This window comes from Narcine bancroftii, chromosome 7, assembly GCF_036971445.1.
Source record: "Narcine bancroftii isolate sNarBan1 chromosome 7, sNarBan1.hap1, whole genome shotgun sequence".
NCBI classification, from domain to species: Eukaryota; Metazoa; Chordata; class Chondrichthyes; order Torpediniformes; family Narcinidae; genus Narcine; species Narcine bancroftii.
In genome coordinates this window covers 129,636,211-129,661,020 of record NC_091475.1, presented here as the reverse complement: position 1 = coordinate 129,661,020, position 24,810 = coordinate 129,636,211, and positions in this window count along the sequence as shown.

The following is a 24,810-nucleotide window of genomic DNA, read 5'->3' as shown; positions in this document are numbered from 1 at the left end:
ATTCCCCGCCTCTGATTCCCCAGCTCTGATTCCCCGCCTCTGATTTTCCGTGTTTGATTCCCTGCCTCTGATTCCCGGCCTCTGATTCCCCATCTCTGATTCACCGCCTTTGATTCGCCACCTCTGATTCCCCATATCTGATTCCCCGTCTCTGTTTCCCCGCCTCTGATTCCCCACCTCTGATTCCCCAGCTCTGATTCCCCGCCTCTGATTCCCCGTGTTTGATTCCCTGCCTCTGATTCCCCGCCTCTGATTCCCCATCTCTGATTCACCGCCTTTGATTCGCCACCTCTGATTCCCCATATCTGATTCCTCGCCTCTGTTTCCCCGCCTCTGATTCCCCGCATCTGATTCCCCAGCTCTGATTCCCCGCCTCTGATTTTCCGTGTTTGATTCCCTGCCTCTGATTCCCGGCCTCTGATTCCCCATCTCTGATTCACCGCCTTTGATTCGCCACCTCTGATTCCCCATATCTGATTCCTCGCCTCTGTTTCCCCGCCTCTGATTCCCCGCCTCTGATTCCCCGTTCTGATTCCCCGCCTCTGATTTTCCGTGTTTGATTCCCTGCCTCTGATTCCCGGCCTCTGATTCCCCATATCTGATTCCCCGCCTCTGAATCCCCAACTCTGATTCCCTGCCTCTGATTCCCCAGCTCTGATTCCCCGCCTTTGATTCCCCCGTCTGATTCCCAGCCTCTGAAACCCCGTGTCTGATTTCTTGCCTCTGATTCCCCGCCTCTGATTCCCCATCTCTGATTCACAGCCTCTGATTCCCCAACTCTGATTCCCAATCTCTGATTCCGCACATCTGATTCCCTGCCTCTGATTCCCCGACTCTGATCCCCACCTCTGATTCCCCAGCTCTGATTCCCCGCCTCTGATTCCCCAACTCTGATTCCCCGCCTCTGATTCCCCAGCTCTGATTCCCCGCCTCTGATTCCCCGTGTTTCATTCCCTGCCTCTGATTCCCCGCCTCTGATTCCCCATCTCTGATTCACCGCCTTTGATTCGCCACCTCTGATTCCCCATATCTGATTCCTCGCCTCTGTTTCCCCGCCTCTGATTCCCCGCCTCTGATTCCGCAGCTCTGATTCCCCGCCTCTGATTTTCCGTGTTTGATTCCCTGCCTCTGATTCCCCAGCTCTGATTCCCCGCCTTTGATTCCCCCGTCTGATTCCCAGCCTCTGAAACCCCGTGTCTGATTTCTTGCCTCTGATTCCCCGCCTCTGATTCCCCATCTCTGATTCACAGCCTCTGATTCCCCACCTCTGATTCCCCATCTCTGATTCCGCACATCTGATTCCCTGCCTCTGATTCCCCGACTCTGATCCCCACCTCTGATTCCCCAGCTCTGATTCCCCGCCTCTGATTCGCCAACTCTGATTCCCCGCCTCTGATTCCCCAGCTCTGATTCCCCGCCTCTGATTCCCCGTGTTTGATTCCCTGCCTCTGATTCCCCGCCTCTGATTCCCCATCTCTGATTCACCACCTTTGATTCGCCACCTCTGATTCCCCATATCTGATTCCTCGCCTCTGTTTCCCCGCCTCTGATTCCCCGCCTCTGATTCCCCAGCTCTGATTCCCCGCCTCTGATTTTCCGTGTTTGATACCCTGCCTCTGATTCCCGGCCTCTGATTCCCCATCTCTGATTCACCGCCTTTGATTCGCCACCTCTGATTCCCCATATCTGATTCCCCGCCTCTGTTTCCCCGCCTCTGATTCCCCGCTTCTGATTCCCCATATCTCATTCCCCGCCTCTGAATCCCCATCTCTGATTCCCGGACTCTGATTCCCCACCTCTGATTCCCGGCCTCTTATTCCCGGCATCTGATTCTGGCCTCTGATTCCCGGCCTCTGATTCCCTGCTTCTGATTCTGATTCCCTGCCTCTGATTCCCCATCTCTGATTCCGCACATCTGATTCCCTGCCTCTGATTCCCCGCCTCTGATTCCCCGCCTCTGTTTCCCAATATCTAAGTCCCCGCCTCTGATTCCAAAACTCTGATTCCCCACCACTGATTCCCCAGCTCTGATTCCACGCCTCTGATTCCCCGCATCTGATTCCCTGCATCTGATTCCAAGCCTCTGATTCCCTGCCTCTGATTCCCAACCTCTGATTCCCCACCTCTGATTCCGCACATCTGATTCCCTGCCTCTGATTCCCCGACTCTGATCCCCACCTCTGATTCCCCAGCTCTGATTCCCCGCCTCTGATTCCCCGTGTTTGATTCCCTGCCTCTGATTCCCCGCCTCTGATTCCCCATCTCTGATTCATCGCCTTTGATTCCCGGCCTCTTATTCCCGGCATCTGATTCCGGCCTCTGATTCCCGACCTCTGATTCCCTGCTTCTGATTCCCCATCTCTGATTCCGCAAATCTAATTCCCTGCCTCTGATTCCCCACCTCTGATTCCCCATATCTGATTCCCCACCTCTGTTTCCCGGCCTCTGATTCCCCGCTTCTGATTCTGATACCCTGCCTCTGATTCCCCATCTCTGATTCCGCACATCTGATTACCTGCCTCTGATTCCCCACCTCTGATTCCCCATATCTGATTCCCCATATCTGATTCCCCGCCTCTGAATCCCCAACTCTGATTCCCTGCCTCTGATTCCCCAGCTCTGATTCCCCGCCTTTGATTTCCCCGTCTGATTCCCAGCCTCTGAAACCCCGTGTCTGATTTCTTGCCTCTGATTCCCCGCCTCTGATTCCCCAACACTGATTCCGCACATCTGATTCCCTGCCTCTGATTCCCCGACTCTGATCCCCACCTCTGATTCCCCAGCTCTGATTCCCCGCCTCTGATTCCCCAACACTGATTCCCCGCCTCTGATTCCCCAGCTCTGATTCCCCGCCTCTGATTCCCCGTGTTTGATTCCCTGCCTCTGATTCCCCGCCTCTGATTCCCCATCTCTGATTCACCGCCTTTGATTCGCCACCTCTGATACCCCATATCTGATCCCTCGCCTCTGTTTCCACGCCTCTGATTCACTGCCTCTGCTTCCCCAGCTCTGATTCCCCGCCTGTGATTCCCCGCGTCTTATTCCCTGCTTCTGATTCTGATTCCCTGCCTCTGATTCCCCATCTCTGATTCCGCACATCTGATTCCCTGCCTCTGATTCCCCACCTCTGATTCCCCATATCTGATTCCCCGCCTCTGTTTCCCCACCTCTGATTCCCCGCCTCTGTTTCCCCATATCTAAGTCCCCGCCTCTGATTCCCCAACTCTGATTCCCCACCTCTGATTCCCCAGCTCTCATTCCCCGCCTCTGATCCCCGCATCTGATTCCCTGCATCTGATTCCCAGCCTCTGATTCCCTGCCTCTGATTCCCAACCTCTGATTCCCCACCTCTGATTCCCCATATCTGATTCCCCGCCTCTATTTGCCCGCCTCTGATTCCCCGCCTCTGCTTCCCCATATCTGATTCCCCGCCTCTGATTCCCAACTATGATTCCCTGCCTCTAATTTCCCAGCTCTGATTCCCCGCCTCTGATTCCCCGTGTCTGATTTCCTGCCTCTGATTCCCCGCCTCTGATTACCCATGTCTGATTCACCGCCTCTGATTCCCCACCTCTGATTCCCCATCTCTGATTCCACACATCCGATTCCCTGCCTCTGATTCCCCGCCTCTGATTCACTGCCTCTGCTTCCCCAGCTCTGATTCCCCGCCTCTGATTCCCCGCGTCTTATTCCCTGCTTCTGATTCTGATTCCCTGCCTCTGATTCCCCATCTCTGATTCCGCACATCTGATTCCCTGCCTCTGATTCCCCACCTCTGATTCCCCATATCTGATTCCCCGCCTCTGTTTCCCCACCTCTGAATCCACGCCTCTGTTTCCCCATATCTAAGTCCCCGCCTCTGATTCCCCAACTCTGATTCCCCACCTCTGATTCCCCAGCTCTCATTCCCCGCCTCTGATCCCCGCATCTGATTCCCTGCATCTGATTCCCAGCCTCTGATTCCCTGCCTCTGATTCCCAACCTCTGATTCCCCACCTCTGATTCCGCACATCTGATTCCCAACCTCTGATTCCCCACCTCTGATTCCGCACATCTGATTACCTGCCTCTGATTCCCCACCTCTGATTCCGCACATCTGATTACCTGCCTCTGATTCCCCACCTCTGATTCCCCATATCTGATTCCTCGCCTCTGTTTCCCCGCCTCTGATTCCCCGCCTCTGATTCCCCAGCTCTGATTCCCCGCCTCTGATTTTCCGTGTTTGATTCCCTGCCTCTGATTCCCGGCCTCTGATTCCCCATCTCTGATTCACCGCCTTTGATTCGCCACCTCTGATTCCCCATATCTGATTCCCCGCCTCTGTTTCCCTGCCTCTGATTCCCAGCCTCTGATTCCCCATATCTCATTCCCCGCCTCTGAATCCCCATCTCTGATTCCCGGACTCTGATTCCCCACCTCTGATTCCCGGCCTCTTATTCCCTGCATCTGATTCCGGCCTCTGATTCCCGGCCTCTGATTCCCTGCTTCTGATTCCCCATCTCTGATTCCGCAAATCTAATTCCCTGCCTCTGATTCCCCACCTCTGATTCCCCATATCTGATTCCCCGCCTCTGTTTCCCGGCCTCTAATTCCCCGCTTCTGATTCTGATTCCCTGCCTCTGATTCCCCATCTCTGATTCCGCACATCTGATTCCCTGCCTCTGATTCCCAACCTCTGATTCCCCATCTCTGATTCATCGCCTTTGATTCGCCACCTCTGATTCCCCATATCTGATTCCTCGCCTCTGTTTCCCCGCCTCTGATTCCCCGCCTCTGATTCCCCATATCTCATTCCCCGCCTCTGATTCCCCATCTCTGATTCCCGGACTCTGATTCCACACCTCTGATTCCCGGCCTCTTATTCCCGGCATCTGATTCCGGCCTCTGATTCCCGGCCTCTGATTCCCTGCTTCTGATTCCCCATCTCTGATTCCGCAAATCTAATTCCCTGCCTCTGATTCCCCACCTCTGATTCCCCATATCTGATTCCCCGCCTCTGTTTCCCGGCCTCTGATTCCCCGCTTCTGATTCTGATTCCCTGCCTCTGATTCCCCATCTCTGATTCCGCACATCTGATTGCCTGCCTCTGATTCCCCACCTCTGATTCCCCATATCTGATTTCCCGCCTCTGTTTCCCCACCTCTGATTCCCCGCCTCTGTTACCCCATATCTAATTCCCAACCTCTGATGCCCCAACTCTGATTCCCTGCCTCTGGTTCCCCGCGTTCTATTCCCTGCCTCTGATTCCCCGCCTGTGATTCCCCATCTCTGATTCACCACCTCTGATTCCCCACCTCTGATTCCCCATATCTGATTCCCCGCCTCTGAATCCCCAACTCTGATTCCCTGCCTCTGATTCCCCAGCTCTGATTCCCCGCCTTTGATTCCCCCGTCTGATTCCCAGCCTCTGAAACCCCATGTCTGATTTCTTGCCTCTGATTCCCCGCCTCTGATTCCCCATCTCTGATTCACAGCCTCTGATTCGCCACCTCTGATTTCCCATCACTGATTCCGCACATCTGATTCCCTGCCTCTGATTCCCCGACTCTGATCCCCACCTCTGATTCCCCAGCTCTGATTCCCCGCCTCTGATTCCCCAACACTGATTCCCCGCCTCTGATTCCCCAGCTCTGATTCCCCGCCTCTGATTCCCCGTGTTTGATTCCCTGCCTCTGATTCCCCGCCTCTGATTCCCCATCTCTGATTCACCGCCTTTGATTCGCCACCTCTGATACCCCATATCTGATTCCTCGCCTCTGTTTCCCCGCCTCTGATTCCCCGCCTCTGATTCCCCAGCTCTGATTCCCCGCCTCTGATTTTCCGTGTTTGATTCCCTGCCTGGGATTCCCCAGCTCTGATTCCCCGCCTTTGATTCCCCCGTCTGATTTCCAGCCTCTGAAACCCCGTGTCTGATTTCTTGCCTCTGATTCCCCGCCTCTGATTCCCCATCTCTGATTCACAGCCTCTGATTCCCCACCTCTGATTCCCCATCTCTGATTCCGCACATCTGATTCCCTGCCTCTGATTCCCCGACTCTGATGCCCACCTCTGATTCCCCAGCTCTGATTCCCCGCCTCTGATTCCCCAACTCTGATTCCCCGCCTCTGATTCCCCAGCTCTGATTCCCCGCCTCTGATTCCCCGTGTTTGATTCCCTGCCTCTGATTCCCCGCCTCTGATTCCCCATCTCTGATTCACCGCCTGTGATTCGCCACCTCTGATTCCCCATATCTGATTCCTCGCCTCTGTTTCCCCGCCTCTGATTCCCCACCTCTGATTCCCCAGCTCTGATTCCCCGCCTCTGATTTTCCGTGTTTGATTCCCTGCCTCTGATTCCCGGCCTCTGATTCCCCATCTTTGATTCACCGCCTTTGATTCGCCACCTCTGATTCCCCATATCTGATTCCCCGCCTCTGTTTCCCCGCCTCTGATTCCCCGCCTCTGATTCCCCAGCTCTGATTCCCCGCCTCTGATTCCCCAGCTCTGATTCCCCGCCTCTGATTCCCCGTGTTTGATTCCCTGCCTCTGATTCCCCGCCTCTGATTCCCCATCTCTGATTCACCGCCTTTGATTCGCCACCTCTGATTCCCCATATCTGATTCCTCGCCTCTGTTTGCCCGCCTCTGATTCCCCGCCTCTGATTCCCCAGCTCTGATTCCCCGCCTCTGATTTTCCGTGTTTGATTCCCTGCCTCTGATTCCCGGCCTCTGATTCCCCATCTCTGATTCACCGCCTTTGATTCGCCACCTCTGATTCCCCATATCTGATTCCCCGTCTCTGTTTCCCCGCCTCTGATTCCCCACCTCTGATTCCCCAGCTCTGATTCCCCGCCTCTGATTCCCCGTGTTTGATTCCCTGCCTCTGATTCCCCGCCTCTGATTCCCCATCTCTGATTCACCGCCTTTGATTCGCCACCTCTGATTCCCCATATCTGATTCCTCGCCTCTGTTTCCCCGCCTCTGATTCCCCGCATCTGATTCCCCAGCTCTGATTCCCCGCCTCTGATTTTCCGTGTTTGATTCCCTGCCTCTGATTCCCGGCCTCTGATTCCCCATCTCTGATTCACCGCCTTTGATTCGCCACCTCTGATTCCCCATATCTGATTCCTCGCCTCTGTTTCCCCGCCTCTGATTCCCCGCCTCTGATTCCCCGTTCTGATTCCCCGCCTCTGATTTTCCGTGTTTGATTCCCTGCCTCTGATTCCCGGCCTCTGATTCCCCATATCTGATTCCCCGCCTCTGAATCCCCAACTCTGATTCCCTGCCTCTGATTCCCCAGCTCTGATTCCCCGCCTTTGATTCCCCCGTCTGATTCCCAGCCTCTGAAACCCCGTGTCTGATTTCTTGCCTCTGATTCCCCGCCTCTGATTCCCCATCTCTGATTCACAGCCTCTGATTCCCCAACTCTGATTCCCAATCTCTGATTCCGCACATCTGATTCCCTGCCTCTGATTCCCCGACTCTGATCCCCACCTCTGATTCCCCAGCTCTGATTCCCCGCCTCTGATTCCCCAACTCTGATTCCCCGCCTCTGATTCCCCAGCTCTGATTCCCCGCCTCTGATTCCCCGTGTTTCATTCCCTGCCTCTGATTCCCCGCCTCTGATTCCCCATCTCTGATTCACCGCCTTTGATTCGCCACCTCTGATTCCCCATATCTGATTCCTCGCCTCTGTTTCCCCGCCTCTGATTCCCCGCCTCTGATTCCGCAGCTCTGATTCCCCGCCTCTGATTTTCCGTGTTTGATTCCCTGCCTCTGATTCCCCAGCTCTGATTCCCCGCCTTTGATTCCCCCGTCTGATTCCCAGCCTCTGAAACCCCGTGTCTGATTTCTTGCCTCTGATTCCCCGCCTCTGATTCCCCATCTCTGATTCACAGCCTCTGATTCCCCACCTCTGATTCCCCATCTCTGATTCCGCACATCTGATTCCCTGCCTCTGATTCCCCGACTCTGATCCCCACCTCTGATTCCCCAGCTCTGATTCCCCGCCTCTGATTCGCCAACTCTGATTCCCCGCCTCTGATTCCCCAGCTCTGATTCCCCGCCTCTGATTCCCCGTGTTTGATTCCCTGCCTCTGATTCCCCGCCTCTGATTCCCCATCTCTGATTCACCACCTTTGATTCGCCACCTCTGATTCCCCATATCTGATTCCTCGCCTCTGTTTCCCCGCCTCTGATTCCCCGCCTCTGATTCCCCAGCTCTGATTCCCCGCCTCTGATTTTCCGTGTTTGATACCCTGCCTCTGATTCCCGGCCTCTGATTCCCCATCTCTGATTCACCGCCTTTGATTCGCCACCTCTGATTCCCCATATCTGATTCCCCGCCTCTGTTTCCCCGCCTCTGATTCCCCGCTTCTGATTCCCCATATCTCATTCCCCGCCTCTGAATCCCCATCTCTGATTCCCGGACTCTGATTCCCCACCTCTGATTCCCGGCCTCTTATTCCCGGCATCTGATTCTGGCCTCTGATTCCCGGCCTCTGATTCCCTGCTTCTGATTCTGATTCCCTGCCTCTGATTCCCCATCTCTGATTCCGCACATCTGATTCCCTGCCTCTGATTCCCCGCCTCTGATTCCCCGCCTCTGTTTCCCAATATCTAAGTCCCCGCCTCTGATTCCAAAACTCTGATTCCCCACCACTGATTCCCCAGCTCTGATTCCACGCCTCTGATTCCCCGCATCTGATTCCCTGCATCTGATTCCAAGCCTCTGATTCCCTGCCTCTGATTCCCAACCTCTGATTCCCCACCTCTGATTCCGCACATCTGATTCCCTGCCTCTGATTCCCCGACTCTGATCCCCACCTCTGATTCCCCAGCTCTGATTCCCCGCCTCTGATTCCCCGTGTTTGATTCCCTGCCTCTGATTCCCCGCCTCTGATTCCCCATCTCTGATTCATCGCCTTTGATTCCCGGCCTCTTATTCCCGGCATCTGATTCCGGCCTCTGATTCCCGACCTCTGATTCCCTGCTTCTGATTCCCCATCTCTGATTCCGCAAATCTAATTCCCTGCCTCTGATTCCCCACCTCTGATTCCCCATATCTGATTCCCCACCTCTGTTTCCCGGCCTCTGATTCCCCGCTTCTGATTCTGATACCCTGCCTCTGATTCCCCATCTCTGATTCCGCACATCTGATTACCTGCCTCTGATTCCCCACCTCTGATTCCCCATATCTGATTCCCCATATCTGATTCCCCGCCTCTGAATCCCCAACTCTGATTCCCTGCCTCTGATTCCCCAGCTCTGATTCCCCGCCTTTGATTTCCCCGTCTGATTCCCAGCCTCTGAAACCCCGTGTCTGATTTCTTGCCTCTGATTCCCCGCCTCTGATTCCCCAACACTGATTCCGCACATCTGATTCCCTGCCTCTGATTCCCCGACTCTGATCCCCACCTCTGATTCCCCAGCTCTGATTCCCCGCCTCTGATTCCCCAACACTGATTCCCCGCCTCTGATTCCCCAGCTCTGATTCCCCGCCTCTGATTCCCCGTGTTTGATTCCCTGCCTCTGATTCCCCGCCTCTGATTCCCCATCTCTGATTCACCGCCTTTGATTCGCCACCTCTGATACCCCATATCTGATCCCTCGCCTCTGTTTCCACGCCTCTGATTCACTGCCTCTGCTTCCCCAGCTCTGATTCCCCGCCTGTGATTCCCCGCGTCTTATTCCCTGCTTCTGATTCTGATTCCCTGCCTCTGATTCCCCATCTCTGATTCCGCACATCTGATTCCCTGCCTCTGATTCCCCACCTCTGATTCCCCATATCTGATTCCCCGCCTCTGTTTCCCCACCTCTGATTCCCCGCCTCTGTTTCCCCATATCTAAGTCCCCGCCTCTGATTCCCCAACTCTGATTCCCCACCTCTGATTCCCCAGCTCTCATTCCCCGCCTCTGATCCCCGCATCTGATTCCCTGCATCTGATTCCCAGCCTCTGATTCCCTGCCTCTGATTCCCAACCTCTGATTCCCCACCTCTGATTCCCCATATCTGATTCCCCGCCTCTATTTGCCCGCCTCTGATTCCCCGCCTCTGCTTCCCCATATCTGATTCCCCGCCTCTGATTCCCAACTATGATTCCCTGCCTCTAATTTCCCAGCTCTGATTCCCCGCCTCTGATTCCCCGTGTCTGATTTCCTGCCTCTGATTCCCCGCCTCTGATTACCCATGTCTGATTCACCGCCTCTGATTCCCCACCTCTGATTCCCCATCTCTGATTCCACACATCCGATTCCCTGCCTCTGATTCCCCGCCTCTGATTCACTGCCTCTGCTTCCCCAGCTCTGATTCCCCGCCTCTGATTCCCCGCGTCTTATTCCCTGCTTCTGATTCTGATTCCCTGCCTCTGATTCCCCATCTCTGATTCCGCACATCTGATTCCCTGCCTCTGATTCCCCACCTCTGATTCCCCATATCTGATTCCCCGCCTCTGTTTCCCCACCTCTGAATCCACGCCTCTGTTTCCCCATATCTAAGTCCCCGCCTCTGATTCCCCAACTCTGATTCCCCACCTCTGATTCCCCAGCTCTCATTCCCCGCCTCTGATCCCCGCATCTGATTCCCTGCATCTGATTCCCAGCCTCTGATTCCCTGCCTCTGATTCCCAACCTCTGATTCCCCACCTCTGATTCCGCACATCTGATTACCTGCCTCTGATTCCCCACCTCTGATTCCGCACATCTGATTACCTGCCTCTGATTCCCCACCTCTGATTCCCCATATCTGATTCCTCGCCTCTGTTTCCCCGCCTCTGATTCCCCGCCTCTGATTCCCCAGCTCTGATTCCCCGCCTCTGATTTTCCGTGTTTGATTCCCTGCCTCTGATTCCCGGCCTCTGATTCCCCATCTCTGATTCACCGCCTTTGATTCGCCACCTCTGATTCCCCATATCTGATTCCCCGCCTCTGTTTCCCTGCCTCTGATTCCCCGCCTCTGATTCCCCATATCTCATTCCCCGCCTCTGAATCCCCATCTCTGATTCCCGGACTCTGATTCCCCACCTCTGATTCCCGGCCTCTTATTCCCTGCATCTGATTCCGGCCTCTGATTCCCGGCCTCTGATTCCCTGCTTCTGATTCCCCATCTCTGATTCCGCAAATCTAATTCCCTGCCTCTGATTCCCCACCTCTGATTCCCCATATCTGATTCCCCGCCTCTGTTTCCCGGCCTCTAATTCCCCGCTTCTGATTCTGATTCCCTGCCTCTGATTCCCCATCTCTGATTCCGCACATCTGATTCCCTGCCTCTGATTCCCAACCTCTGATTCCCCATCTCTGATTCATCGCCTTTGATTCGCCACCTCTGATTCCCCATATCTGATTCCTCGCCTCTGTTTCCCCGCCTCTGATTCCCCGCCTCTGATTCCCCATATCTCATTCCCCGCCTCTGATTCCCCATCTCTGATTCCCGGACTCTGATTCCCCACCTCTGATTCCCGGCCTCTTATTCCCGGCATCTGATTCCGGCCTCTGATTCCCGGCCTCTGATTCCCTGCTTCTGATTCCCCATCTCTGATTCCGCAAATCTAATTCCCTGCCTCTGATTCCCCACCTCTGATTCCCCATATCTGATTCCCCGCCTCTGTTTCCCGGCCTCTGATTCCCCGCTTCTGATTCTGATTCCCTGCCTCTGATTCCCCATCTCTGATTCCGCACATCTGATTGCCTGCCTCTGATTCCCCACCTCTGATTCCCCATATCTGATTTCCCGCCTCTGTTTCCCCACCTCTGATTCCCCGCCTCTGTTACCCCATATCTAATTCCCAACCTCTGATGCCCCAACTCTGATTCCCTGCCTCTGGTTCCCCGCGTTCTATTCCCTGCCTCTGATTCCCCGCCTGTGATTCCCCATCTCTGATTCACCACCTCTGATTCCCCACCTCTGATTCCCCATATCTGATTCCCCGCCTCTGAATCCCCAACTCTGATTCCCTGCCTCTGATTCCCCAGCTCTGATTCCCCGCCTTTGATTCCCCCGTCTGATTCCCAGCCTCTGAAACCCCATGTCTGATTTCTTGCCTCTGATTCCCCGCCTCTGATTCCCCATCTCTGATTCACAGCCTCTGATTCGCCACCTCTGATTTCCCATCACTGATTCCGCACATCTGATTCCCTGCCTCTGATTCCCCGACTCTGATCCCCACCTCTGATTCCCCAGCTCTGATTCCCCGCCTCTGATTCCCCAACACTGATTCCCCGCCTCTGATTCCCCAGCTCTGATTCCCCGCCTCTGATTCCCCGTGTTTGATTCCCTGCCTCTGATTCCCCGCCTCTGATTCCCCATCTCTGATTCACCGCCTTTGATTCGCCACCTCTGATACCCCATATCTGATTCCTCGCCTCTGTTTCCCCGCCTCTGATTCCCCGCCTCTGATTCCCCAGCTCTGATTCCCCGCCTCTGATTTTCCGTGTTTGATTCCCTGCCTGGGATTCCCCAGCTCTGATTCCCCGCCTTTGATTCCCCCGTCTGATTTCCAGCCTCTGAAACCCCGTGTCTGATTTCTTGCCTCTGATTCCCCGCCTCTGATTCCCCATCTCTGATTCACAGCCTCTGATTCCCCACCTCTGATTCCCCATCTCTGATTCCGCACATCTGATTCCCTGCCTCTGATTCCCCGACTCTGATGCCCACCTCTGATTCCCCAGCTCTGATTCCCCGCCTCTGATTCCCCAACTCTGATTCCCCGCCTCTGATTCCCCAGCTCTGATTCCCCGCCTCTGATTCCCCGTGTTTGATTCCCTGCCTCTGATTCCCCGCCTCTGATTCCCCATCTCTGATTCACCGCCTGTGATTCGCCACCTCTGATTCCCCATATCTGATTCCTCGCCTCTGTTTCCCCGCCTCTGATTCCCCACCTCTGATTCCCCAGCTCTGATTCCCCGCCTCTGATTTTCCGTGTTTGATTCCCTGCCTCTGATTCCCGGCCTCTGATTCCCCATCTTTGATTCACCGCCTTTGATTCGCCACCTCTGATTCCCCATATCTGATTCCCCGCCTCTGTTTCCCCGCCTCTGATTCCCCGCCTCTGATTCCCCAGCTCTGATTCCCCGCCTCTGATTCCCCAGCTCTGATTCCCCGCCTCTGATTCCCCGTGTTTGATTCCCTGCCTCTGATTCCCCGCCTCTGATTCCCCATCTCTGATTCACCGCCTTTGATTCGCCACCTCTGATTCCCCATATCTGATTCCTCGCCTCTGTTTGCCCGCCTCTGATTCCCCGCCTCTGATTCCCCAGCTCTGATTCCCCGCCTCTGATTTTCCGTGTTTGATTCCCTGCCTCTGATTCCCGGCCTCTGATTCCCCATCTCTGATTCACCGCCTTTGATTCGCCACCTCTGATTCCCCATATCTGATTCCCCGTCTCTGTTTCCCCGCCTCTGATTCCCCACCTCTGATTCCCCAGCTCTGATTCCCCGCCTCTGATTCCCCGTGTTTGATTCCCTGCCTCTGATTCCCCGCCTCTGATTCCCCATCTCTGATTCACCGCCTTTGATTCGCCACCTCTGATTCCCCATATCTGATTCCTCGCCTCTGTTTCCCCGCCTCTGATTCCCCGCATCTGATTCCCCAGCTCTGATTCCCCGCCTCTGATTTTCCGTGTTTGATTCCCTGCCTCTGATTCCCGGCCTCTGATTCCCCATCTCTGATTCACCGCCTTTGATTCGCCACCTCTGATTCCCCATATCTGATTCCTCGCCTCTGTTTCCCCGCCTCTGATTCCCCGCCTCTGATTCCCCGTTCTGATTCCCCGCCTCTGATTTTCCGTGTTTGATTCCCTGCCTCTGATTCCCGGCCTCTGATTCCCCATATCTGATTCCCCGCCTCTGAATCCCCAACTCTGATTCCCTGCCTCTGATTCCCCAGCTCTGATTCCCCGCCTTTGATTCCCCCGTCTGATTCCCAGCCTCTGAAACCCCGTGTCTGATTTCTTGCCTCTGATTCCCCGCCTCTGATTCCCCATCTCTGATTCACAGCCTCTGATTCCCCAACTCTGATTCCCAATCTCTGATTCCGCACATCTGATTCCCTGCCTCTGATTCCCCGACTCTGATCCCCACCTCTGATTCCCCAGCTCTGATTCCCCGCCTCTGATTCCCCAACTCTGATTCCCCGCCTCTGATTCCCCAGCTCTGATTCCCCGCCTCTGATTCCCCGTGTTTCATTCCCTGCCTCTGATTCCCCGCCTCTGATTCCCCATCTCTGATTCACCGCCTTTGATTCGCCACCTCTGATTCCCCATATCTGATTCCTCGCCTCTGTTTCCCCGCCTCTGATTCCCCGCCTCTGATTCCGCAGCTCTGATTCCCCGCCTCTGATTTTCCGTGTTTGATTCCCTGCCTCTGATTCCCCAGCTCTGATTCCCCGCCTTTGATTCCCCCGTCTGATTCCCAGCCTCTGAAACCCCGTGTCTGATTTCTTGCCTCTGATTCCCCGCCTCTGATTCCCCATCTCTGATTCACAGCCTCTGATTCCCCACCTCTGATTCCCCATCTCTGATTCCGCACATCTGATTCCCTGCCTCTGATTCCCCGACTCTGATCCCCACCTCTGATTCCCCAGCTCTGATTCCCCGCCTCTGATTCGCCAACTCTGATTCCCCGCCTCTGATTCCCCAGCTCTGATTCCCCGCCTCTGATTCCCCGTGTTTGATTCCCTGCCTCTGATTCCCCGCCTCTGATTCCCCATCTCTGATTCACCACCTTTGATTCGCCACCTCTGATTCCCCATATCTGATTCCTCGCCTCTGTTTCCCCGCCTCTGATTCCCCGCCTCTGATTCCCCAGCTCTGATTCCCCGCCTCTGATTTTCCGTGTTTGATACCCTGCCTCTGATTCCCGGCCTCTGATTCCCCATCTCTGATTCACCGCCTTTGATTCGCCACCTCTGATTCCCCATATCTGATTCCCCGCCTCTGTTTCCCCGCCTCTGATTCCCCGCTTCTGATTCCCCATATCTCATTCCCCGCCTCTGAATCCCCATCTCTGATTCCCGGACTCTGATTCCCCACCTCTGATTCCCGGCCTCTTATTCCCGGCATCTGATTCTGGCCTCTGATTCCCGGCCTCTGATTCCCTGCTTCTGATTCTGATTCCCTGCCTCTGATTCCCCATCTCTGATTCCGCACATCTGATTCCCTGCCTCTGATTCCCCGCCTCTGATTCCCCGCCTCTGTTTCCCAATATCTAAGTCCCCGCCTCTGATTCCCCAACTCTGATTCCCCACCACTGATTCCCCAGCTCTGATTCCACGCCTCTGATTCCCCGCATCTGATTCCCTGCATCTGATTCCAAGCCTCTGATTCCCTGCCTCTGATTCCCAACCTCTGATTCCCCACCTCTGATTCCGCACATCTGATTCCCTGCCTCTGATTCCCCGACTCTGATCCCCACCTCTGATTCCCCAGCTCTGATTCCCCGCCTCTGATTCCCCGTGTTTGATTCCCTGCCTCTGATTCCCCGCCTCTGATTCCCCATCTCTGATTCATCGCCTTTGATTCCCGGCCTCTTATTCCCGGCATCTGATTCCGGCCTCTGATTCCCGACCTCTGATTCCCTGCTTCTGATTCCCCATCTCTGATTCCGCAAATCTAATTCCCTGCCTCTGATTCCCCACCTCTGATTCCCCATATCTGATTCCCCACCTCTGTTTCCCGGCCTCTGATTCCCCGCTTCTGATTCTGATACCCTGCCTCTGATTCCCCATCTCTGATTCCGCACATCTGATTACCTGCCTCTGATTCCCCACCTCTGATTCCCCATATCTGATTCCCCATATCTGATTCCCCGCCTCTGAATCCCCAACTCTGATTCCCTGCCTCTGATTCCCCAGCTCTGATTCCCCGCCTTTGATTCCCCCGTCTGATTCCCAGCCTCTGAAACCCCGTGTCTGATTTCTTGCCTCTGATTCCCCGCCTCTGATTCCCCAACACTGATTCCGCACATCTGATTCCCTGCCTCTGATTCCCCGACTCTGATCCCCACCTCTGATTCCCCAGCTCTGATTCCCCGCCTCTGATTCCCCAACACTGATTCCCCGCCTCTGATTCCCCAGCTCTGATTCCCCGCCTCTGATTCCCCGTGTTTGATTCCCTGCCTCTGATTCCCCGCCTCTGATTCCCCATCTCTGATTCACCGCCTTTGATTCGCCACCTCTGATACCCCATATCTGATCCCTCGCCTCTGTTTCCACGCCTCTGATTCACTGCCTCTGCTTCCCCAGCTCTGATTCCCCGCCTGTGATTCCCCGCGTCTTATTCCCTGCTTCTGATTCTGATTCCCTGCCTCTGATTCCCCATCTCTGATTCCGCACATCTGATTCCCTGCCTCTGATTCCCCACCTCTGATTCCCCATATCTGATTCCCCGCCTCTGTTTCCCCACCTCTGATTCCCCGCCTCTGTTTCCCCATATCTAAGTCCCCGCCTCTGATTCCCCAACTCTGATTCCCCACCTCTGATTCCCCAGCTCTCATTCCCCGCCTCTGATCCCCGCATCTGATTCCCTGCATCTGATTCCCAGCCTCTGATTCCCTGCCTCTGATTCCCAACCTCTGATTCCCCACCTCTGATTCCCCATATCTGATTCCCCGCCTCTATTTGCCCGCCTCTGATTCCCCGCCTCTGCTTCCCCATATCTGATTCCCCGCCTCTGATTCCCAACTATGATTCCCTGCCTCTAATTTTCCAGCTCTGATTCCCCGCCTCTGATTCCCCGTGTCTGATTTCCTGCCTCTGATTCCCCGCCTCTGATTACCCATGTCTGATTCACCGCCTCTGATTCCCCACCTCTGATTCCCCACCTCTGATTCCCCATATCTGATTCCCCGCCTCTGAATCCCCAACTCTGATTCCCCACCTCTGATTCCCCAGCTCTCATTCCCCGCCTCTGATCCCCGCATCTGATTCCCTGCATCTGATTCCCAGCCTCTGATTCCCTGCCTCTGATTCCCAACCTCTGATTCCCCACCTCTGATTCCGCACATCTGATTACCTGCCTCTGATTCCCCACCTCTGATTCCGCACATCTGATTACCTGCCTCTGATTCCCCACCTCTGATTCCCCATATCTGATTCCTCGCCTCAGTTTCCCCGCCTCTGATTCCCCGCCTCTGATTCCCCAGCTCTGATTCCCCGCCTCTGATTTTCCGTGTTTGATTCCCTGCCTCTGATTCCCGGCCTCTGATTCCCCATCTCTGATTCACCGCCTTTGATTCGCCACCTCTGATTCCCCATATCTGATTCCCCGCCTCTGTTTCCCCGCCTCTGATTCCCCGCCTCTGATTCCCCATATCTCATTCCCCGCCTCTGAATCCCCATCTCTGATTCCCGGACTCTGATTCCCCACCTCTGATTCCCGGCCTCTTATTCCCTGCATCTGATTCCGGCCTCTGATTCCCGGCCTCTGATTCCCTGCTTCTGATTCCCCATCTCTGATTCCGCAAATCTAATTCCCTGCCTCTGATTCCCCACCTCTGATTCCCCATATCTGATTACCCGCCTCTGTTTCCCGGCCTCTAATTCCCCGCTTCTGATTCTGATTCCCTGCCTCTGATTCCCCATCTCTGATTCCGCACATCTGATTCCCTGCCTCTGATTCCCAACCTCTGATTCCCCATCTCTGATTCATCGCCTTTGATTCGCCACCTCTGATTCCCCATATCTGATTCCTCGCCTCTGTTTCCCCGCCTCTGATTCCCCGCCTCTGATTCCCCATATCTCATTCCCCGCCTCTGATTCCCCATCTCTGATTCCCAGACTCTGATTCCCCACCTCTGATTCCCGGCCTCTTATTCCCGGCATCTGATTCCGGCCTCTGATTCCCGGCCTCTGATTCCCTGCTTCTGATTCCCCATCTCTGATTCCGCAAATCTAATTCCCTGCCTCTGATTCCCCACCTCTGATTCCCCATATCTGATTCCCCGCCTCTGTTTCCCGGCCTCTGATTCCCCGCTTCTGATTCTGATTCCCTGCCTCTGACTCCCCATCTCTGATTCCGCACATCTGATTGCCTGCCTCTGATTCCCCACCTCTGATTCCCCATATCTGATTTCCCGCCTCTGTTTCCCCGCCTCTGATTCCCCGCCTCTGTTACCCCATATCTAATTCCCAACCTCTGATGCCCCAACTCTGATTCCCCACCTCTGATTCCCCAGCTCTCATTCCCCGCCTCTGATCCCCGCATCTGATTCCCTGCATCTGATTCCCAGCCTCTGATTCCCTGCCTCTGATTCCCAACCTCTGATTCCCCACCTCTGATTCCGCACATCTGATTACCTGCCTCTGATTCCCCACCTCTGATTCCGCACATCTGATTACCTGCCTCTGATTCCCCACCTCTGATTCCCCATATCTGATTCCTCTCCTCTGTTTCCCCGCCTCTGATTCCCCGCCTCTGATTCCCCAGCTCTCATTCCCCGCCTCTGATTTTCCGTGTTTGATTCCCTGCCTCTGATTCCCGGCCTCTGGTTCCCCATCTCTGATTCACCGCCTTTGATTCGCCACCTCTGATTCCCCATATCTGATTCCCCGCCTCTGTTTCCCCGCCTCTGATTCCCCGCCTCTGATTCCCCATATCTCATTCCCCGCCTCTGAATCCCCATCTCTGATTCCCGGACTCTGATTCCCCACCTCTGATTCCCGGCCTCTTATTCCCTGCATCTGATTCCGGCCTCTGATTCCCGGCCTCTGATTCCCTGCTTCTGATTCCCCATCTCTGATTCCGCAAATCTAATTCCCTGCCTCTGATTCCCCACCTCTGATTCCCCATATCTGATTCCCCGCCTCTGTTTCCCGGCCTCTAATTCCCCGCTTCTGATTCTGATTCCCTGCCTCTGATTCCCCATCTCTGATTCCGCACATCTGATTCCCTGCCTCTGATTCCCAACCTCTGATTCCCCATCTCTGATTCATCGCCTTTGATTCGCCACCTCTGATTCCCCATATCTGATTCCTCGCCTCTGTTTCCCCGCCTCTGATTCCCCGCCTCTGATTCCCCATATCTCATTCCCCGCCTCTGATTCCCCATCTCTGATTCCCGGACTCTGATTCCCCACCTCTGATTCCCGGCCTCTTATTCCCGGCATCTGATTCCGGCCTCTGATTCCCGGCCTCTGATTCCCTGCTTCTGATTCCCCCTCTCTGATTCCGCAAATCTAATTCCCTGCCTCTGATTCCCCACCTCTGATTCCCCATATCTGATTCCCCGCCTCTGTTTCCCGGCCTCTGATTCCCCGCTTCTGATTCTGATTCCCTGCCTCTGATTCCCCATCTCTGATTCCGCACATCTGATTCCCTGCCTCTGATTCCCCACCTCTGATTCCCCATATCTGATTTCCCGCCTCTGTTTCCCCGCCTCTGATTCCCCGCCTCTGTTTCCCCATATCTAATTCCCAACCTCTGATGCCCCAACTCTGATTCCCTGCCTCTGATTCCCCGCGTTCTATTCCCTGCCTCTGATTCCCCGCCTGTGATTCCCCATCTCTGATTCACCACCTCTGATTCCCCACCTCTGATTCCCCATATCTGATTCCCCGCCTCTGAATCCCCAACTCTGATTCCCTGCCTCTGATTCCCCAGCTCTGATTCCCCGCCTTTGATTCCCCCGTCTGATTCCCAGCCTCTGAAACCCCGTGTCTGATTTCTTGCCTCTGATTCCCCGCCTCTGATTCCCCATCTCTGATTCACAGCCTCTGATTCCCCACCTCTGATTCCCCAACACTGATTCCGCACATCTGATTCCCTGCCTCTGATTCCCCGACTCTGATCCCCACCTCTGATTCCCCAGCTCTGATTCCCCGCCTCTGATTCCCCAACACTGATTCCCCGCCTCTGATTCCCCAGCTCTGATTCCCCGCCTCTGATTCCCCGTGTTTGATTCCCTGCCTCTGATTCCCCGCCTCTGATTCCCCATCTCTGATTCACCGCCTTTGATTCGCCACCTCTGATACCCCATATCTGATCCCTCGCCTCTGTTTCCACGCCTCTGATTCACTGCCTCTGCTTCCCCAGCTCTGATTCCCCGCCTGTGATTCCCCGCGTCTTATTCCCTGCTTCTGATTCTGATTCCCTGCCTCTGATTCCCCATCTCTGATTCCGCACATCTGATTCCCTGCCTCTGATTCCCCACCTCTGATTCCCCATATCTGATTCCCCGCCTCTGTTTCCCCACCTCTGATTCCCCGCCTCTGTTTCCCCATATCTAAGTCCCCGCCTCTGATTCCCCAACTCTGATTCCCCACCTCTGATTCCCCAGCTCTCATTCCCCGCCTCTGATCCCCGCATCTGATTCCCTGCATCTGATTCCCAGCCTCTGATTCCCTGCCTCTGATTCCCAACCTCTGATTCCCCACATCTGATTCCCCATATCTGATTCCCCGCCTCTATTTGCCCGCCTCTGATTCCCTGCCTCTGCTTCCCCATATCTGATTCCCCGCCTCTGATTCCCAACTATGATTCCCTGCCTCTAATTTCCCAGCTCTGATTCCCCGCCTCTGATTCCCCGTGTCTGATTTCCTGCCTCTGATTCCCCGCCTCTGATTACCCATGTCTGATTCACCGCCTCTGATTCCCCACCTCTGATTCCCCATCTCTGATTCCGCACATCCGATTCCCTGCCTCTGATTCCCCGCCTCTGATTCACTGCCTCTGCTTCCCCAGCTCTGATTCCCCGCCTCTGATTCCCCGCGTCTTATTCCCTGCTTCTGATTCTGATTCCCTGCCTCTGATTCCCCATCTCTGATTCCGCACATCTGATTCCCTGCCTCTGATTCCCCACCTCTGATTCCCCATATCTGATTCCCCGCCTCTGTTTCCCCACCTCTGAATCCACGCCTCTGTTTCCCCATATCTAAGTCCCCGCCTCTGATTCCCCAACTCTGATTCCCCACCTCTGATTCCCCAGCTCTCATTCCCCGCCTCTGATCCCCGCATCTGATTCCCTGCATCTGATTCCCAGCCTCTGATTCCCTGCCTCTGATTCCCAACCTCTGATTCCCCACCTCTGATTCCGCACATCTGATTACCTGCCTCTGATTCCCCACCTCTGATTCCGCACATCTGATTACCTGCCTCTGATTCCCCACCTCTGATTCCCCATATCTGATTCCTCGCCTCTGTTTCCCCGCCTCTGATTCCCCGCCTCTGATTCCCCAGCTCTGATTCCCCGCCTCTGATTTTCCGTGTTTGATTCCCTGCCTCTGATTCCCGGCCTCTGATTCCCCATCTCTGATTCACCGCCTTTGATTCGCCACCTCTGATTCCCCATATCTGATTCCCCGCCTCTGTTTCCCCGCCTCTGATTCCCCGCCTCTGATTCCCCATATCTCATTCCCCGCCTCTGAATCCCCATCTCTGATTCCCGGACTCTGATTCCCCACCTCTGATTCCCGGCCTCTTATTCCCTGCATCTGATTCCGGCCTCTGATTCCCGGCCTCTGATTCCCTGCTTCTGATTCCCCATCTCTGATTCCGCAAATCTAATTCCCTGCCTCTGATTCCCCACCTCTGATTCCCCATATCTGATTCCACGCCTCTGTTTCCCGGCCTCTAATTCCCCGCTTCTGATTCTGATTCCCTGCCTCTGATTCCCCATCTCTGATTCCGCACATCTGATTCCCTGCCTCTGATTCCCAACCTCTGATTCCCCATCTCTGATTCATCGCCTTTGATTCGCCACCTCTGATTCCCCATATCTGATTCCTCGCCTCTGTTTCCCCGCCTCTGATTCCCCGCCTCTGATTCCCCATATCTCATTCCCCGCCTCTGATTCCCCATCTCTGATTCCCGGACTCTGATTCCCCACCTCTGATTCCCGGCCTCTTATTCCCGGCATCTGATTCCGGCCTCTGATTCCCGGCCTCTGATTCCCTGCTTCTGATTCCCCATCTCTGATTCCGCAAATCTAATTCCCTGCCTCTGATTCCCCACCTCTGATTCCCCATATCTGATTCCACGCCTCTGTTTCCCGGCCTCTGATTCCCCGCTTCTGATTCTGATTCCCTGCCTCTGATTCCCCATCTCTGATTCCGCACATCTGATTCCCTGCCTCTGATTCCCCACCTCTGATTCCCCATATCTGATTTCCCACCTCTGTTTCCCCGCCTCTGATTCCCCGCCTCTGTTACCCCATATCTAATTCCCAACCTCTGATGCCCCAACTCTGATTCCCTGCCTCTGGTTCCCCGCGTTCTATTCCCTGCCTCTGATTCCCCGCCTGTGATTCCCCATCTCTGATTCACCACCTCTGATTCCCCACCTCTGATTCCCCATATCTGATTCCCCGCCTCTGAATCCCCAACTCTGATTCCCTGCCTCTGATTCCCCAGCTCTGATTCCCCGCCTTTGATTCCCCCGTCTGATTCCCAGCCTCTGAAACCCCATGTCTGATTTCTTGCCTCTGATTCCCCGCCTCTGATTCCCCATCTCTGATTCACAGCCTCTGATTCGCCACCTCTGATTTCCCATCACTGATTCCGCACATCTGATTCCCTGCCTCTGATTCCCCGACTCTGATCCCCACCTCTGATTCCCCAGCTCTGATTCCCCGCCTCTGATTCCCCAACACTGATTCCCCGCCTCTGATTCCCCAGCTCTGATTCCCCGCCTCTGATTCCCCGTGTTTGATTCCCTGCCTCTGATTCCCCGCCTCTGATTCCCCATCTCTGATTCACCGCCTTTGATTCGCCACCTCTGATACCCCATATCTGATTCCTCGCCTCTGTTTCCCCGCCTCTGATTCCCCGCCTCTGATTCCCCAGCTCTGATTCCCCGCCTCTGATTTTCCGTGTTTGATTCCCTGCCTGGGATTCCCCAGCTCTGATTCCCCGCCTTTGATTCCCCCGTCTGATTCCCAGCCTCTGAAACCCCGTGTCTGATTTCTTGCCTCTGATTCCCCGCCTCTGATTCCCCATCTCTGATTCACAGCCTCTGATTCCCCACCTCTGATTCCCCATCTCTGATTCCGCACATCTGATTCCCTGCCTCTGATTCCCCGACTCTGATGCCCACCTCTGATTCCCCAGCTCTGATTCCCCGCCTCTGATTCCCCAACTCTGATTCCCCGCCTCTGATTCCCCAGCTCTGATTCCCCGCCTCTGATTCCCCGTGTTTGATTCCCTGCCTCTGATTCCCCGCCTCTGATTCCCCATCTCTGATTCACCGCCTGTGATTCGCCACCTCTGATTCCCCATATCTGATTCCTCGCCTCTGTTTCCCCGCCTCTGATTCCCCACCTCTGATTCCCCAGCTCTGATTCCCCGCCTCTGATTTTCCGTGTTTGATTCCCTGCCTCTGATTCCCGGCCTCTGATTCCCCATCTCTGATTCACCGCCTTTGATTCGCCACCTCTGATTCCCCATATCTGATTCCCCGCCTCTGTTTCCCCGCCTCTGATTCCCCGCCTCTGATTCCCCAGCTCTTATTCCCCGCCTCTGATTCCCCAGCTCTGATTCCCCGCCTCTGATTCCCCGTGTTTGATTCCCTGCCTCTGATTCCCCGCCTCTGATTCCCCATCTCTGATTCACCGCCTTTGATTCGCCACCTCTGATTCCCCATATCTGATTCCTCGCCTCTGTTTGCCCGCCTCTGATTCCCCGCCTCTGATTCCCCAGCTCTGATTCCCCGCCTCTGATTTTCCGTGTTTGATTCCCTGCCTCTGATTCCCGGCCTCTGATTCCCCATCTCTGATTCACCGCCTTTGATTCGCCACCTCTGATTCCCCATATCTGATTCCCCGTCTCTGTTTCCCCGCCTCTGATTCCCCACCTCTGATTCCCCAGCTCTGATTCCCCGCCTCTGATTCCCCGTGTTTGATTCCCTGCCTCTGATTCCCCGCCTCTGATTCCCCATCTCTGATTCACCGCCTTTGATTCGCCACCTCTGATTCCCCATATCTGATTCCTCGCCTCTGTTTCCCCGCCTCTGATTCCCCGCATCTGATTCCCCAGCTCTGATTCCCCGCCTCTGATTTTCCGTGTTTGATTCCCTGCCTCTGATTCCCGGCCTCTGATTCCCCATCTCTGATTCACCGCCTTTGATTCGCCACCTCTGATTCCCCATATCTGATTCCTCGCCTCTGTTTCCCCGCCTCTGATTCCCCGCCTCTGATTCCCCGTTCTGATTCCCCGCCTCTGATTTTCCGTGTTTGATTCCCTGCCTCTGATTCCCGGCCTCTGATTCCCCATATCTGATTCCCCGCCTCTGATTCCCCGACTCTGATCCCCACCTCTGATTCCCCAGCTCTGATTCCCCGCCTCTGATTCCCCAACTCTGATTCCCCGCCTCTGATTCCCCAGCTCTGATTCCCCGCCTCTGATTCCCCGTGTTTCATTCCCTGCCTCTGATTCCCCGCCTCTGATTCCCCATCTCTGATTCACCGCCTTTGATTCGCCACCTCTGATTCCCCATATCTGATTCCTCGCCTCTGTTTCCCCGCCTCTGATTCCCCGCCTCTGATTCCGCAGCTCTGATTCCCCGCCTCTGATTTTCCGTGTTTGATTCCCTGCCTCTGATTCCCCAGCTCTGATTCCCCGCCTTTGATTCCCCCGTCTGATTCCCAGCCTCTGAAACCCCGTGTCTGATTTCTTGCCTCTGATTCCCCGCCTCTGATTCCCCATCTCTGATTCACAGCCTCTGATTCCCCACCTCTGATTCCCCATCTCTGATTCCGCACATCTGATTCCCTGCCTCTGATTCCCCGACTCTGATCCCCACCTCTGATTCCCCAGCTCTGATTCCCCGCCTCTGATTCGCCAACTCTGATTCCCCGCCTCTGATTCCCCAGCTCTGATTCCACGCCTCTGATTCCCCGTGTTTGATTCC